General features: G+C 42.2%; 1 long non-coding RNA gene across 3 annotated transcripts in view; it reads left to right on the top strand.

Moving 5' to 3' along the window:
* Positions 1-17906, top strand: part of LOC124282470 — a 209675-nt gene that overhangs the window by 88659 nt on the left and 103110 nt on the right. The window lies entirely within an intron of this gene.

Below are 17906 nucleotides of genomic sequence, written 5' to 3'. Positions count from 1 at the left end.
TCTATTGTAGTACAGACTTAACAAAGAGATAGTGGAAGCTAAATGATGGTAGCAAGACCTTTCATGGAGGTACTGTCTTAGTGAAGCGTATTGATTTGAATATGTCTCTTTGGAAAGAGATCCTTTGTTTGGTGTTTGTTTGATTTAGGCATTCTACCTCTGAATATGTAGATAAATTTCTCGTAAAGGTGCATGCCATATATCTAAGAACAATAACAACATAAATGTATGGTTGAGGAGACCCGGTGGTTTATGATGTCTGACTCTATAAGTGAGTGAGTGAGTTAAAATTTATTGTAACTTTGGCAATATTTCAGTCATATCGTGACTTAAAAGGGTCATATTTAAATAATTTATAAAGTTATATCTCAAAATCTGTCTGCGAAGGACAGTAAATGAACTAGAATATCACAGTTAGAGATTTAAAACTAGTGAGTCTGACTCTATTAAAATTAGGAGGAAGAACTATCATCTTCGTCAATTAAATTTAGGTATTACCCTTTTCTTTTTTAAGGTAAAAAATTAACCTTATTTTATCAATCAGTATTTTATGAGCTTAAATCAAGTGTTCCAGTCTCAAAATTGAAGATGTGTTTATTTTTAATGGGATAAACATTATTTTGGTGTAAGTTAATTCAGTTATCGAATGTAAAGATTAAAGGTATCAGTCTGAAATTGCGTGTACGCAGAATCAAAGGGATTCTGGTGACCACAAATTTAAAACGTTGAATAAATTTCCAGAGGAACATTGTTCAATATTGACACAGCTCAATGGCTTCTGTAATGACAAAGGATTAACCCTCTCAGTGTCAGACTTCCAGCGTCAGGGGCTGCTCATCCACAGGTTCACAGTGCCACTGTGATAACCCGATAGCTTGGATGGGGAACCTTTGAGGGCGATCTTGTAACTTTCACCAGCTTATTGAATCCTCAGGTTCACAGTGCCACTGTGATAACCTGATAGCTTGGATGGGGAACCTTTGAGGGTGATCTTGTAACTTTCGCCAGCTCATTGAATCCTCATCAATGAACAGGGCAGTAACACCTCTCAGTTTTATGGCCAGAACAGCAAATCGGATACCTCCTTTTGTATATTTCGTGCAGATGATCTGGACTTGATAAAGCCAGGCTCTTTTCACAGGACCGAACATCACTTGATGTTGATAACATGAGGCTTGATCGGGATTCAATGACATCTTTCTCTAATTTTCTATGACATGTTTGCTGTTTTGAATTCTAACTGGCTAGTAAATGTTGATTGAGTGGGAACCTCCAGACCGTATCACTGATAGATCTCATGCTGCTGCTGGTGATGACACACACCTTCATCATCAACTCTTCCAGTCTCTCTCTCACAGTTGGAAATAGAAGATGTTGTCATTTTTGGGGTGCATATTTGATCAACCCAAACCAACAAACTTAAAAAAATAAAACATGTTTTCAATTTGTTGCTATTTACCCTACTCTGCATGCTTGATTGAGTGGTAAATAAAAAGATACAACTCTAAACATCTATGTAAGATTTACTTCTACAAAATATCACAACCTTTGGTTCTGATTGATGGATGAAAGGCATTATGTGATGTTATTGCAGTTTGGTTGCTTCCTTATTTATTAAGTCAGCAACCCTGTGAAGGTCCAGGTTAGAATATTGATCTTCAGTAACCCATGCTTGTCGTAAGAGGCGACTAACGGGATTGGGTGGTCAGGCTCGCTGACTTGGTTGACACGTGTCATAATTTCCCAATTGCGCAGTTCAAGGCTCATGCTGTTGATCACTGGATTGTTTGGTCCAGACTCGATTATTTACAGACCTCCACCATACAGCTGGAATATTGCTGAGTGCGGCGTAAAACTAAACTCACTCACTCACTATTAAGTCAGCAATTCGGGGCAGGAATATGTCTCCAGCGTAAAGTGGTTGTCTTTGTAACCAAATGATATAGCATGTTACTCATGATGTCGACCACTTGGTTATTTACATGCCACAACACATTGCTGGAATATTGCAGTGTGCAGCAACGAATAAACACATATCTACCTGTTATCAGTTATTGGATGGCACAGTTGTCTAAGGTGCTGCAATTTACAAGATCCGGGTAGAATAGGTCTTCACCTGTTATCAGCTTATATCTGACTTGGTTGACACATGTCATCAGTTCCCAATTAGCAGATCAATGCTCATGCTGTTGATCACTGGATTGTCTGGTCCAGACTCGATTATTTACAGACCGCCATATAGCTGGGATATTGCTGAGTGCTGCAAAACTTTACTGTGCTGAGTTGCATCCCTTGCATATGCCAGAAACATGTGATCCTGGGTTCAAATCCCATTTTGGGACCTAGTATTTACAGGGGCGTAGATATCATTATGAAAAAAAGCCCGGGCTTACACATGATTGTTGCTAAAAAGGTTAAGCAAGCCCTCAATACTATCTAAATATATAGCTTAGCACCCTATCAGGCTTACGCGAGAAAAAAATTGGCTTGCAAGGCTCCTGATTTATTTTTACACCTTTGATTATAGGTACAAATCGCAGTTCAAACTGATCTAGTATGTAGTTTCAAACCTATGATCCTGGGTTCATATCCAAGTTGAGCCTGATATAGTATGGAGTTAGACAGTTCATCAGCACCTCATATCAATGATTGCAGGTCAAATTCAATCAAGTTGTAAATGTTAAAGATTAACACTCTCACCTTACCATAACCAGTTCTGCTCGGACACCATTACTGAAAACCTTGATGTTAGTTCTGTTGACATACACCTTCATGATCAAAGTGCACTTTAATGTTAGTTCTGTTTACATACACCTTCATGTTAGTTCTGTTTACATACACCTTCATGTTAGTTCTGTTTACATACACCTTCATGTTAGTTCTGTTTACATACACCTTCATGTTAGTTCTGTTTACATACACCTTCATGTTAGTTCTGTTTACACACCTTTTAAAGTCATTGTCATCTCATCAAAGCCATTTCATTTCAAAGCCATTTCATGGATGCTAACTGATTCAGAAGTAATCCAGTTCCAAGGATTAGACAAATCTTTGAAGGAAATATGCTATTTTCTGTCTGACTCATTACATGTGAGACTAAATAAAGCTGGAATAATTTGCTAAACCATATCTCATAATTCCCCTCATCCGATTAAATTCTCTGTAATTTAGTAACTCGATTAGCAGCGATGTCCCCTATGCTTGCTTCCCATGCTGGTATTCTTGAGACAACCTGATGGTATTAATGTCGCATTATGAAGGTGACAGTCCGGAAGAAGTCTGTCGCCTACTTCAAATACTGTTAATTAGTCTTGCAGTGCATGTGACTTGATCAGGGTAATTAGAAAAGCCAATTAGTAGAAGGATATTGTTCCTGGGAGGAGTGTGGAAAACCAAGATAATACTGGACACCAATTACAGACCAGTTCAGAGGTGCTAGAGTGCTTTTTTGTGTGCATATCACTAATTTTGGCAATTGCTCTACACTGGACATAAATTCAACTGTTTAATGCTCAGTTTGTAGGAAATGACTCAGAAAATTTAATATGTGTAATTTAGATAAGATCTTTATCAAACTAGACGGAAGTGTTACATCAAAATGTTACCGGTAATGAATTTATCTGTCTTGGTAAAAAGGTGCACAAAAAATATTGAAGAGATTTGTGAAGTTACTGATTTAGAATAATTTGATGTGAAAAATCTGTCCAGACGAAAGATCGACTGAGATTAAAGTCCTTAAAATAGACTATTGCAATAACACACATTCAAAAATAAGGCCAGACCAATTTTATTTATTGTTTACGGAGTTTTGTCCTCAGAAAACCTAAAGGCAGGAGGGAAAAATAATAATAAATAAAATCACCAGTCAAAGTAATATTTTACGTTTGGCAATTTATGAAGTGTATATGGGTAAAAAAAACAATGTAAAAAAAACCTTTTTTTGTAAGTTTACATTTTTGGCCAATAAAAAACATTAGGATTTTATTTTTGTGCGGGGAATTTTTTTTTCTTTTTTTCTTATTCTTGAAAAAAATTCGACAGGCGGATCCGTGAAACAGGAAATAAAATTGGTCTGGCCTAAATAAAAAATAATATGTTAGAGTAAAGCAGTTAGTGAACATTGTCTTACTTTTGTAATGTTTGGGGCAACACTTACATAAAATATGAAAGAAATTTATATGTAAATACTAAAAAAAATGAAACATAGATTTCTAATTAATATGTTTATGAAAAGAAAATAAGACTAGATAGAGTAACTGCACACAATACAGCCTTGTTTCTGGGAACTTGACTAGCTGAATAGCATGTTGTGTTTTTGTACAGGAGAATTGGCAACAAATTGTACTTTTAGAGTTAAACAGACAAGTTTGATTAATTATCAGAGCATTTGTTTTCTGTAGCCCAGATTTTGATGTCAAACTAAGGCCAGACCAATTTTATTTCTTGCTTTACGGATTTTTGTCCTCAGAAAACCTAATGGCAGGAAGGAAAAACAAAAAAAAAAAAAAAAAATAAATACTACAAGTATATTACTTTTGGGAATTTATGAAGTGTATATGGGGCAAAACACAATCTAAAAAAACTTTTCTTGTAAATTTACCTGTTTGACCAATAAAACATTAGGATTATATTTTTTGAGCGGGGGAAAATTAACTTATATTTTTTTTCTTATTATTGAAAAAATACGACAGGCGGATCCGTAAAACAAGAAAAAAAATTGGTCTGGCCTTATCAGTGTACATTTGAGCACCAATGTCTCGATATTCATGGGACCAAGAAAAAATATCGAGTTATCTGAACTTCGAGACATCCGACCAGGGTATATCATCACATATCACTATGAAAGAAAGCAAATGCTTCTCAGTATGTTTTGATACAATACGTGTATACGAAACTATAATACGTTATCAGTTGTGTTGTCAGTTTACTTGTGTACAGGTCTACTGGTAGCAGAGTGAGTCGGTGGTGAGTCAGTGGGTGGGTGAGTGAGTGAGTGGTGTGTGATGTCAGTTTACTTGTGTACAGGTCTACTGGTAGCAGAGTGAGTCGGTGGTGAGTCAGTGGGTGGGTGAGTGAGTGAGTGGAGTGTGATGTCAGTTTACTTGTGTACAGGTCTACTGGTAGCACAGTGAGTCAGTGGGTGAGTGAGTGAGTGGGGTGTGATGTCAGTTTACTTGTGTACAGGTCTACTGGTAGCAGAGTGAGTCAGTGGGTGAGTCAGTGGGTGAGTGAGTGAGTGTACAGGTGGTGTGTGATGTCAGTTTACTTGTGTACAGGTCTACTGGTAGCAGAGTGAGTCGGGTGGTGAGTCAGTGGGAGTGGGGTGGGTGAGTGGTGTGTGATGTCAGTTTACTTGTGTACAGGTCTACTGGTAGCAGAGTGAGTCGGTGGTGAGTCAGTGGGTGGGTGAGTGAGTGAGTGAGTGGTGTGTGATGTCAGTTTACTTGTGTACAGGTCTACTGGTAGCAGGAGTGAGTCAGTGGGTGAGTGAGAGTGAGTGAGTGGTGTGTGATGTCAGTTTACTTGTGTACAGGTCTACTGGTAGCACAGTGAGTCGGTGGTGAGTCAGTGGGTGAGTGAGTGAGTGGGGTGTGATGTCAGTTTACTTGTGTACAGGTCTACTGGTAGCAGAGTGAGTCAGTGGGTGAGTGAGTGAGTGAGTGGTGTGTGATGTCAGTTTACTTGTGTACAGGTCTACTGGTAGCAGAGTGAGTCGGTGGTGAGTCAGTGGGTGGGTGAGTGAGTGAGTGGTGTGTGATGTCAGTTTACTTGTGTACAGGTCTACTGGTAGCAGAGTGAGTCAGTGGGTGAGTGAGTGAGTGAGTTGTGTGTGATGTCAGTTTACTTGTGTACAGGTCTACTGGTAGCACAGTGAGTCGGTGGTGAGTCAGTGGGTGAGTGAGTGAGTGGGGTGTGATGTCAGTTTACTTGTGTACAGGTCTACTGGTAGCAGAGTGAGTCGGTGGTGAGTCAATGGGTGAGTGAGTGAGTGGGTGGCTGGTTGAGTGAGTCAGTCAGTCAGTCAGTGGGTGGGTGAGTGAGTGGGTGGCTGGTTGAGTGAGTGGGTGGCTGGTTGAGTGAGTCGATGGGTGGTTGAGTGAGAGAGTGAGTCAGTGGGTTGTTGAGTGGGTGAGTGAGTAAGTGGGTTTGGGTGGGTGAGTGAGGTGAATGAGATGAGAGGTGAATAAATGAGTGAGTGAATGAGTGAGCAGCATTAATGATTGGCGACTGAGTCAGTCTCAGAAGGCTGTGGTATGTGTGATGTCAGTTAAATTGTGTACAGGTCCACTAGTAGCAGAGTGAGTGAGTGAATGATTGAGGTGAGTAAGGTGAATGAGGTGAGTGAATGAATGAGGTGAGTTGAATGAGTGAGTGAACAAGTGAGAAGCAGAGTCAGAGAATATTGCACAAAGAAATATTCTAGTTATATATTTGTGAAGACATATCTGTAAGTTGACATTCTGTTTTAATTCAGCCATAATGTTTGTGCCAATGAATCTGAAAAATATTTATTTCCTGTATATGTGTTGGGTAAATACACACTTTCTTTTTGACCAGAATATTGGGAGGCAGCATTACTGAAGAAATGTTTTACACATAAGCGATATCCTTTATTTTGTTTTATGACTCAAGAAATGGTAATTTCCAGCAAAATCAGGAAAGAGTCGCGACAAAGTAGTCATCAAAATGCATCTGGAAAATCATTTGAGATCCGTTCACAGATGCATTTTACATATGTTACGTAAATGCATCTGGTGCCCATCAGCTGTGTTGATATCAGGATGTTTGATTTTTGAGGCAACAAATTTAAAAGGAAATGGCATCATCCAGTAAACAGCATGAGCATATGAGATCAATTTAAATACAAAATCTCTTTTATTGCCTTCACTCGGTCTCTGACATACCCAGGACATATACACGATCAGTGGAATCGGAGATTTGTTTATTTAAGTCGTGCTAAATGATACAGCTTCCTGCAAAGATTGGTCATAGATTTTCAACTTCATATGTAAGGGAAAAAAGACAAGGGCATATCCGGGCATGAGCGACACGATTGGCTTATTTGACCAAGACTTTACAGCAGATATGGTGTGTGTATGTAGGGTCGTGTAAACCTCTGCTTACACGAGATGTAACAAAGTGATCCTAACTGGGTGCTAAAGTGTGTGAATGTTTAGATATTTACTTTGGGGATAGAGGAGACCAGTGATGAAAGATGTTACTGTTTAAAGTATAACTTCCCTGGGAATGTTTACCTCAAATGCTGAACTTCCCCGACTTCTTCAGGACTCGCAGTGAAGGAATGAAATTATACTTGACAATTTCATAAGAATCATTCAAATTTTCATAAAAAGAATGTTAACCTTAAGCGATGGAAAGTACTTGATCAGTCATACTTGTATTCCGAAGGTTTTATAGTTTGATGTAAGGAGTTTATGATGTTATGTTAATGTTGCCAATGAAAATTGGTGCGTGATGCATATGTTCTATCAGCATTGGCAAGATAACTGTACTGAAACTAGAGTCATTAGATGTTCTGTGTTCAGCTCACTTCTGAAGTAAATCTGTAAATTTCTGCAATCTTATCATTCAGATAGTTTGGAACACTTGTTTCATGTAGACTAGAAACTGAAACATGAAACACTGGAGTGGTTCAAAAAGCAATTGCCTCCATATTTATAACTCTCTATGATGGAGAGTGTGATTTATTTAGCATGTCAGAAGTTGATGATTATTAAGAAAGATCGGATACTTCATGGAGGACAACTTCTTTATCATATTATGATGCGATGGAGGCTGCCAAACGTGTGAATGGGGGTCCCCATGTTACCCGTTTACATCGACAAGTAAAATATGAAGTATTTCTGATGCCTTCCTCTAATTATGGAAGGGTATCTACTTCTTGGACACAAACTCCATTACATGGAGAATACAATAGAATGTGCATGTTCCCATACATTTTGTGGATCCCATGGGATCGACAAGACAAAAGCAGGTTCCTTCCTCAAAATTTATGCATACAGGAAACAGTATTCAGTATCCAATGCATGTACACTTAGGTATGTACCATGATACTGTACACTTATAGTACCCATATGACCCGTGAAGATTCGGGGTAGAATAGGTCTTCAGCAACCCATGCTTGCCACAAAAGGCGACTATGCTTGTCGTAAGAGGCGACTTAAACGGGATTGGGTGATCAGACTCGCTGACTTGGTTGACTCATCGTATCCCAAATGCGCAGTACGATGCTCATGCTGTTGATCACTGGATTGGCTGGTCCAGACTCGATTATTTACAGACCGCTGCCATATAGCTGGAATATTGCTGAGTGCGGTGTACAACTCACTCACACATATATTAAGTACTCTTGGCAATGTGCCTTGATACATGTCAACTTATGACTGTACCCTAATGCAGTTATGCTGATAGATGAACCTTTTGGTAGAAATGTGTTACTTAATCTTCTACAGAACAGAAACTATAAGCCTAAGTACCTTCATACTGAAAACTTCCCTCAGTTAATTTACAATAAATGAATTAAAGAAATCCGAGATCTACCAGTGCTGAGGCCTGTGTGCAGCAACTGTCTCAATGCCATCCAAATTCGGTTTTCTCTTGCTATCCTATGAAAACCTGTGAAACTGCTTTTTGCATTCAAATTACCCTTCTGACTTAAGTTATAGGTTCACAGCTTCTGATTATGTTCAATTCACTTCAGGTTGACTTTTTCTATGATCTGTTTAGTTGTGTCTCGGGGCAAATCAAGTGAAGAACTGCAGGCTGAGAAAGGACACAATCCATTTTGCAGGTTACTGTATTTCAGGCAGTGGCAAGAACTTGCTTCCTCTTCTTGACTTAAAAACGTGTTTGTCTGCTCTTACCGTGTCAATTTCTTATGCATTTTAAAACAAGGAATTATCGTTCTTATCGGTGACGCAGTTGTCTGAGTCTCCAGTTTCTCCATCTGTCAACAAGTCTTGTTTATTTTTATGTCAGATTTCCCTTGTGCCTTGTATATCAGGATTGTGATGGATCATTGTATCAGGGATCACTGGAAACAAGAAGGTGCAAGGTGCTGGTGTGCTGTATTTGTGGACAGATAGTGAGAAGGTGCTGATGGTATTGTGTGGTACTGGTGGAAAGATGGTGTGTTGGTGTGTGGTACTGGTGGAAAGATGGTGAGAAGGTGCTGATGGTGGTGTGTGGTACTGGTGGAAAGATGTGTGAAGGTGCCAAGTGGTGGTGTGTGGTACTGGTGGAAAGATGGTGTGAAGGTGCCAAGTGATGGTGGTGTGTGTGGTACTGGTGGAAAGATGAAAGATGGTGTTAAGGTGCCAAGTGGTGGTGTGTGTGGGTACTGGTGGAAAGATGGTGTGAAGGTGCTGATGGTATTGTGTGGTACTGGTGGAAAGATGTGAAGGTGCCAAGTGGTCGTGTACTGTGTGGTACTGGTGGAAAGATGGTGTTAAGGTGCCAAGTGGTCGTGTGTGGTACTGGTGGAAAGATGGTGTTAGGTGCCAAGTGGTGGTGTGTGGTACTGGTGGAAAGATGGTGTTAAGGTGCCAAGTGGTGTGGTACGTGGTGTGGTACTGGTGGAAAGATGATGTGAAGGTGTGAAGGTGGTGGTGGTGTGTGTGGTACTGATGGAAAGATGGTGTTAAGGTGCCAAGTGGTGGTGTGTGTGTGGTACTGGTGGAAAGATGGTGAAGGTGCCAAGTGGTGGTGTGTGGTACTGGTGGAAAGATGTGAAGGTGCCAAGTGGTGGTGTGTGGTACTGGTGGAAAGATGGTGTGAAGGTGCCAAGTGGTGGTGTGTGGTACTGGTGGAAAGATGGTGTGAAGGTGCTGATGGTGGTGTGTGGTACTGGTGGAAAGATGTGAAGGTGCCAAGTGGTGGTGTGTGGTACTGGTGGAAAGATGGTGTGAAGGTGCCAAGTGGTGGTGTGTGGTACTGGTGGAAAGATGGTGCTAAGGTGCCAAGTGTGGTGTGTGGTACTGGTGGAAAGATGGTGTGAAGGTGCTGATGGTATTGTGTGTGGTACTGGTGGAAAGATGGTGTGAAGGTGCTGAGTGGTGGTGTGTGTGGTACTGGGAAAGATGGAAAGATGGTGTGAACTGGTGGAAAAGATGGTGAAAGGTGGTGGTGTGTGTGGTACTGGTGGAAAGATGGTGTTAAGGTGCCAAGTGGTGGTGTGTGGTACTGGTGGAAAGATGGTGTGAAGGTGCCAAGTGGTGGTGTGTGGTACTGGTGGAAAGATGATGTGAAGGTGCCAAGTGGTGGTGTGTGGTGGTGTGGTACTGGAAAGGAAAGATGGTGTTAAGGTGCCAAGGTGCCAAGTGGTGGTGTGTGGTACTGGTGGAAAGATGGTGTGAAGAAGGTGCTGATGGTGGTGTGTGGTACTGGTGGAAAGATGTGTGAAGGTGCCAAAGTGGTGGTGTGTGGTACTGGTGGAAAGATGGTGTTGAAAGGTGCCAAGGTGGTGGTGGTGGAAGTGTGAAGGTGCAGAAGGTGGTACTGGTGGAAAGATGTGTGAAGAAGGTGCCAAGTGGTGGTGTGTGGTACTGGTGGAAAGATGGTGTGAAGGTGCCAAGTGGTGGTGTGTGGTACTGGTGGAAAGATGGTGAGAAGGTGCTGATGGTGGTGTGTGGTACTGGTGGAAAGATGGTGAGAAGGTGCTGATGGTGGTGTGTGGTACTGGTGGAAAGATGGTGTGGAAGGTGCTGATGGTGGTGTGTGGTACTGGTGGAAAGATGGTGTGAAGGTGCTGATGGTGGTGTGTGGTACTGGTGGAAAGATGGTGTGAAGGTGCTGATGGTGGTGTGTGGTACTGGTGGAAAGATGGTGTGGTGCTGAAGTGCTGATGGTGGTGTGTGTGTGGTACTGGTGGAAAGATGGTGTGAAGGTGCTGATGGTGGTGTGTGGTACTGGTGGAAAGATGGTGTGAAGGTGCTGATGGTGGTGTGTGTGGTACTGGTGGAAAGATGGTGAGAAGGTGCCAATGGTGGTGGTGTGTGGTACTGGTGGAAAGATGGTGTGAAGGTGCCAAGTGGTGGTGTGTGTGGTACTGGTGGAAAGATGGTGTGAAGGTGCTGATGGTGGTGTGTGGTACTGGTGGAAAGATGGTGTGAAGGTGCCAATGGTGGTGTGTGGGTACTGGTGGAAAGATGGTGTGAAAGGTGCTGATGGTGGTGTGTGGTACTGGTGGAAAGATGGTGTGAAGGTGCTGATGGTGGTGTGTGGTACTGGTGGAAAGATGGTGTGAAGGTGCTGATGGTGGTGTGTGGTACTGGTGGAAAGATGGTGTGAAGGTGCTGATGGTGGTGTGTGGTACTGGTGGAAAGATGGTGTGAAGGTGCTGATGGTGGTGTGTGGTACTGGTGGAAAGATGGTGTGAAGGTGCCAAGTGGTGGTGTGTGGTACTGGTGGAAAGATGGTGTGAAGGTGCTGATGGTGGTGTGTGGTACTGGTGGAAAGATGGTGTGAAGGTGCTGGTGGTGGTGTTGTGTGGTACTGGTGGAAAGATGGTGAGAAGGTGCTGATGGTGGTGTGTGGTACTGGTGGAAAGATGGTGTGAAGGTGCTGATGGTGGTGTGTGGTACTGGTGGAAAGATGGTGTGAAGGTGCCATGATGGTGGTGTGTGGTACTGGTGGAAAGATGTGAAGGTGCCATGTGGTGGTGTGTGGTACTGGTGGAAAGATGGTGTGAAGGTGCCAAGTGGTGGTGTGTGGTACTGGTGGAAAGATGGTGTGAAGGTGCTGATGGTGGTGGTGTGTGTGAAGGTACTGGTGGAAAGATGGTGTGAAGGTGCCAAGTGGTGGTGTGTGGTACTGGTGGAAAGATGGTGTGAAGGTGCTGAGTGGTGGTGTGTGGTACTGGTGGAAAGATGTGAAGGTGCTGATGGTGGTGTGTGGTACTGGTGGAAAGATGGTGTGAAGGTGCCAAGTGGTGGTGTGTGGTACTGGTGGAAAGATGGTGTGAAGGTGCTGATGGTGGTGTTGTGTGGTACTGGTGGAAAATGGTGGTGTGTGGTATGGTGGAAAGATGGTGTGTGGTACTGGTGGAAAGATGTGTGAAGGTGCTGATGGTGGTGTGTGGTACTGGTGGAAAGATGGTGTGAAGGTGCCAATGGTGGTGTGTGGTACTGGTGGAAAGATGGTGAGAAGGTGCCAAGTGGTGGTGTGTGGTACTGGTGGAAAGATGGTGTGAAGGTGCCAAGTGGTGGTGTGTGGTACTGGTGGAAAGATGGTGTGAAGGTGCTGATGGTGGTGTGTGGTACTGGTGGAAAGATGGTGTGAAGGTGCCAAGTGGTGGTGTGTGGTACTGGTGGAAAGATGGTGAAGGTGCTGAAGGTGGTGGTGTGTGGTGGTGGAAAGATGGTGAAGGTGGTGATGGTGGTGTGTGGTACTGGTGGAAAGATGGTGTGAAGGTGCTGATGGTGGTGTGTGGTACTGGTGGAAAGATGGTGTGAAGGTGCCAAGTGGTGGTGTGTGGTACTGGTGGAAAGATGGTGTGAAGGTGCTGATGGTGGTGTGTGGTACTGGTGGAAAGATGGTGTGAAGGTGCTGATGGTGGTGTGTGGTACTGGTGGAAAGATGGTGTGAAGGTGCCAAGTGGTGGTGTGTGGTGGTACTGGTGGAAAGATGGTGTGAAGGTGCCAAGTGGTGGTGTGTGGTACTGGTGGAAAGATGGTGTGAAGGTGCTGATGGTGGTGTGTGGTGGTACTGGTGGAAAGATGGTGTGAAGAAGGTGCTGAGTGGTGGTGTGTGGTACTGGTGGAAAGATGGTGTGAAGGTGCCAAGTGGTGGTGTGTGTGGTACTGGTGGAAAGATGGTGTGAAGGTGCCAAGTGGTGGTGTGTGTGGTACTGGTGGAAAGATGGTGTGAAGGTGCCAAGTGGTGGTGTGTGGTACTGGTGGAAAGATGGTGTGAAGGTGCCAGAGTGGTGGTGTGTGGTGGTACTGGTGGAAAGATGGTGTGAAGGTGCCAAGTGGTGGTGTGTGGTACTGGTGGAAAGATGATGTGCTGATGGTACCTGGAAAGAAAGATGGTGTGAAGGTGCCATGAAGGTGCCAAGTGGTGGTGTGTGGTACTGGTGGAAAGATGGTGTGAAGGTGCCAAGACTGGTGGTGGTACTGGTGGAAAAAGATGGTGTGTGAAAGGTGCCAAGTGGTGGTGTGTGTGGTACTGGTGGAAAGATGGTGTGAAGGTGCTGGTGGTGTGTGTGGTACTGGTGGAAAGATGATGTGAAGGTGCCAAGGTGGCATGATGGTGGTGTGTGGTACTGGTGGAAAGATGGTGTGAAGGTGCTGATGGTGGTGTGTGGTACTGGTGGAAAGATGGTGTGAAGGTGCCAAGTGGTGGTGTGTGGTACTGGTGGAAAGATGGTGTGAAGGTGCTGATGGTGGTGTGTGGTACTGGTGGAAAGATGGTGTGAAGGTGCTGATGGTGGTGTGTGGTACTGGTGGAAAGATGGTGTGAAGGTGCTGATGGTGGTGTGTGGTACTGGTGGAAAGATGGTGAAGGTGCCAAGTGGTGGTGTGTGGTACTGGTGGAAAGATGGTGTGAAGGTGCCAAGTGGTGGTGTGTGGTACTGGTGGAAAGATGGTGTGAAGGTGCTGATGGTGGTGTGTGGTACTGGTGGAAAGTTGGTGTGAAGGTGCTGATGGTGGTGTGTGGTACTGGTGGAAAGATAAGGATGGTGAAAGAGCTATGTGGAGAAGTTTGGTACTCGGGGAGACATAGGTCGTGAAGGTGCTAAGTGTTAGTGGATCCCTACAATGAGTAAGTAGTCTTCTTAGACAAATGATGAGGAAACAAAGTAGTTTCCTGTTTGGTTTCATCAGCGGGGGTGAATGATGATGTAACAGAGAGATAATAAATACTGAAGATCTTGAGATGAAATGGACCTCATGATGACAAAACAAGGGGTTAAGAATGACAAGCAAGTGAGTATGTCTTTGATGGGGTTAATCCTCTGATTACAGCTGCTGGCGAACTGCCTGAAATCGACAAGCATCTTGAGAGCTATCCATCTGTCCCCCTCCCAGGTATGCATTGTCAGTGGCATCATTTACGACATCTATCTCACGCTGGCCCAAATGTTATTGACATGCATGGATCCTTCAAGAGTCCTCTCCAGTTCGATAGTCCCCATTAGTCTAAGTGGTCACATTTAATAGGGGGAGGACAATGCAGCCCAGCTTAAGCCGCTGTTCGCTAGGGGGTGCTACCTCCTGTCCAGGTGTCCCGTCAAACATATCAAATCATTGATGCCCCTCCTCCTCCAACTCTACCCGATTTGACGGGATCTAGCTGTCAAAAACTTGTAATTTTCTCCCTTGGATTGAGTGGCAAGAGGAGAAAATCCTTTGAAATGTAGCGCCTTTCATGCTGATTTCGACCACCATGCTCTAATCTTGCAGTTTTTATGTGTCAAAGATGATTTGTCCTTTCTTTGATTTTGTGTCTTAAAAATTGGGGTTATTGAGAACTGGGGAGTTTTCGTGTCAGATGTAATTTTGATGGATGTGTGTTAAGATGTTTGTCACCAAAACATAACCTGTCCAGATGTACAATGATGTACCAAGGGTTTTCATTGTCAATAATGTTTGTGTAAAACTATAAGGAACACAACATATTACATAGGTGTGTTTGAATTTTTTTTAATTTAAATGATTTCATATAATGAGTACTGTTTGAGATGAATAAAAACTGAGCTAAAGTAACACTAAATTCACAGATGAATTCACAAAATTTATTAATTATTCCTAGTTCAGTTATTCATACAAGACAGCTCACATCAAATGTAAAAGGTCAGAAAACGTATTTGTGTTTGCCTATTTCAGCTCAAAGAAATAGCAGGAATATTGATACAGAACAACTAATCTAAAAAGGGAACAGACTGGGAGTCATATGTCTTCAACAGGGAAGAAACTTTGTGAATTGCCTAATTGTACAAGTGCAAATACTATTTAACATTTAATATTGATAGGCTGTACACTGTATCTTTATAACACTGCTATCATGTATCAAGGAAAACTATCCATATAATAAATGTTGAATAGTATGTTTTTCAATTGTTAAAGTCAGGAATTCAGCCATATCCTAATAATGTAAAAGAACTATTTCTGACCAGGCTGCTCATTGTGATGCCCAACTGTCATGGGTCTCAGGGTATTGGTGCCAGTTTTCAATTTTATGGAAGGACTATTGTGAACAACCATATCATGTCTGATAGATTTACGTTCATGGGAATCATTGGATTCCCAGTGATTGCTAATCTGGACAACTATTGTCAAAATATCCAACAACATCAGTGTTTAACAGTGCCTAGGGTCAGTCGGGTCTCCTGGCAAGTCAAAATGAATTAAGAGACACAAACATTTACAATTTTAGTCAGGTTTGGCCTGAAGCCCCTTCCTGATGCGACTCCCTTCTGTTTCCACAATTGTCTCCCTTGAGGGGTGTAGTCCGCCTATTCCATGTCTGACACTGAGACAGAGACGAGTCAGACTTAGTGGCTCGGCACTTTGAACCTTCTGGCGATCTCAACCTGTATTCACAGCAATAGCCGCTAATCTCTCCGACTGTAATGTGTAGTTTGCCCATCGACATTATTTGAGTAGCCTCCAATGAGTGACTATGCTAACTAAAGCCCGTGTCCACCTCACAGTGGCTTTAATAGCTCCTAATAATGGGGTCTGGTTGTTGGGAGGGCAGCAACTGTTCATTGGAGCCGTCGGGATCTATATGGTGTGATCAGGACCCTCCATCCTATAGTTCAGCCATCTGGCCAAGAAAAGTCATGCAGATTCTGTATACCATTCACCTAAAGACTGACAACAATCATGATTACCCGTCTACCTCCTACGTGGACATTTTCACCAAAACTAGATTATTTTTGCGATGTTCCATGTAGCTTGTGTTACTCATCTTAGAAGCATGCAATTTATATAAATAATGTCTATGAGTTGTTTAAGTCACACACAATAAAAAATTCTGATTTGTCAGTATTGTTAATGCAAGCAGTAGAAAGGAACTCTTCTATTGATATGATCAGAAATCATTTGATCTTATGATATTGACAGAACGTGTATGCTCTATTTTCAGTGGCATAAATAGCTCTAGAGTCATGTTTCCTATATAGTCTGTATTACCATGCATGTAAATAAATCACACACAAATGTCATTGTGGAGTTAATGTATTAGCAAAAACGATATGGAGACGAGCCCAGAAATGTACTGCAGAATGAATACAGGTTTCCATAAATCACCTACTTGTAGAGATGCTTATCAAAGGAAATGACACACATGCATATACAAATTATTTTAAATGTTCCCATGTTTACATTTACCTGAGGTACTAAAATGTTTCTGAGATCATCAAAGTAAATATTTAATGAATTCATTTTTTTTGCTTTTGGGCATGATGATTGGAAAAAAAGAAAAGAAAAAAGTCATTCATTAACCTTAGTTTAAGTTGTAACAATGGAATGAAAATACATTCTTCTTTCTGAAGTCCCCACACAAACTTTCTCTGATGTTTCAAACAAAGATCAGGATGTATAGCTTGGCCAGGCAATGACAAAAGGGGTTGAAAATGCAGGATGATGTATGGCCGTTCTTTCCGTGATGTATGACTGGGTATTGAACAGACACTGTCCAGTACAGGATAACATTGTGTGAACCAGCAGGTCTTTACCTGCGAGGATATGCTTATTTGTAGCGCTAATGTTGTCCGGCCTTGTCATGATTTATGTTCAGCCTGTCATGCACTTGATTAGGCTAATGGTGTAGTAATGCTTTTCCTCCATAGTGAAACGCTAGTATGTGATACGGTATCAGAATCTCATTTTAAGGTGGACCTGGTGACTAAATGAAGCTTTTAGTTTATGTACCTGTACAATGTATTTCACTTTCATTTGATGACCTGTCACGAATGCTTATCGTCATGGCATTGAAAGGAAACGTGATGGATTATTTGATTAGAAATGGTTGAAGCTGCTTCCAGTGTATTAATGTGAAATGTAAATGCATTAAAGCGACTCCTGATTCCTGATCACTTAAAGGTGTACTTTTACATGATGCGCTTCATGTCGGGTTTACAAGGAGTCGGGGAGATTATTTGTGGGTGGCTGGTGTGTGTTTGGGAGATAAATAGAGCAATGGTCGTGGGTTATTCTTTACTAGAGACTGGTGATTACAAGTAGTGAAAGGATAAACCTCTGTAAACACACTGTCTCCTTGAAAAAAGTTCATAGGGTGAACCCTGGGGTGATGACACTGAATGATGGGTTGTGTCCCTTGTCGGAGAGGGTGAGGACACTTCATTGAGCCCTTTAGGAGCTGATTTATGTTGTCACAGTAATTCTCACAACTAGTTGCGGAGCAGCACACTATAGTGGCTAAAGCTTTTATTTGTCCTGTCAAAGACCCAGCTTCAATTGAAATATGTACAGCCAAATCAATTGGCAATAACAAGTTGTAGCAAGCTCAGAATATCACATCCATCATGCTTGAAACTGAAGATGCAAAAAGTTTTGCATTATGGAATGATTTAAACGGTATTAAGTTATCAGTAAAGCGTGTTTGTAAAGTTCAAATCTTTGAGTTTTGACATAAACATGGAAATTTATTTGTATGCAAAGCCAAAGATGTCACACCAACTTTATGTCATATCTGGGGCCGCATTTTAATTATAAACCTCATAAAATATTCTAACATTCATTAACTGGAAATGCCAGGAAATTCAAATATAGAGACCACTCTAAATTCCTGCAATAACTTATGTTTTGACAAAATTGTGTCACATATGGCACTGTCAGCCATTGAGACCATCCACTTTGATCCCCAGTTGACAACTGATGGATATTAAACATACACTTATCATTCTCCTGATTTTG

The sequence above is a fragment of the Haliotis rubra genome, unplaced genomic scaffold, assembly GCF_003918875.1.
Source record: "Haliotis rubra isolate DU_JTF1 unplaced genomic scaffold, ASM391887v1 Scf3, whole genome shotgun sequence".
NCBI lineage: Eukaryota > Metazoa > Mollusca > Gastropoda > Lepetellida > Haliotidae > Haliotis > Haliotis rubra.
This window is presented reverse-complemented; position numbering and strand designations above follow the sequence as displayed.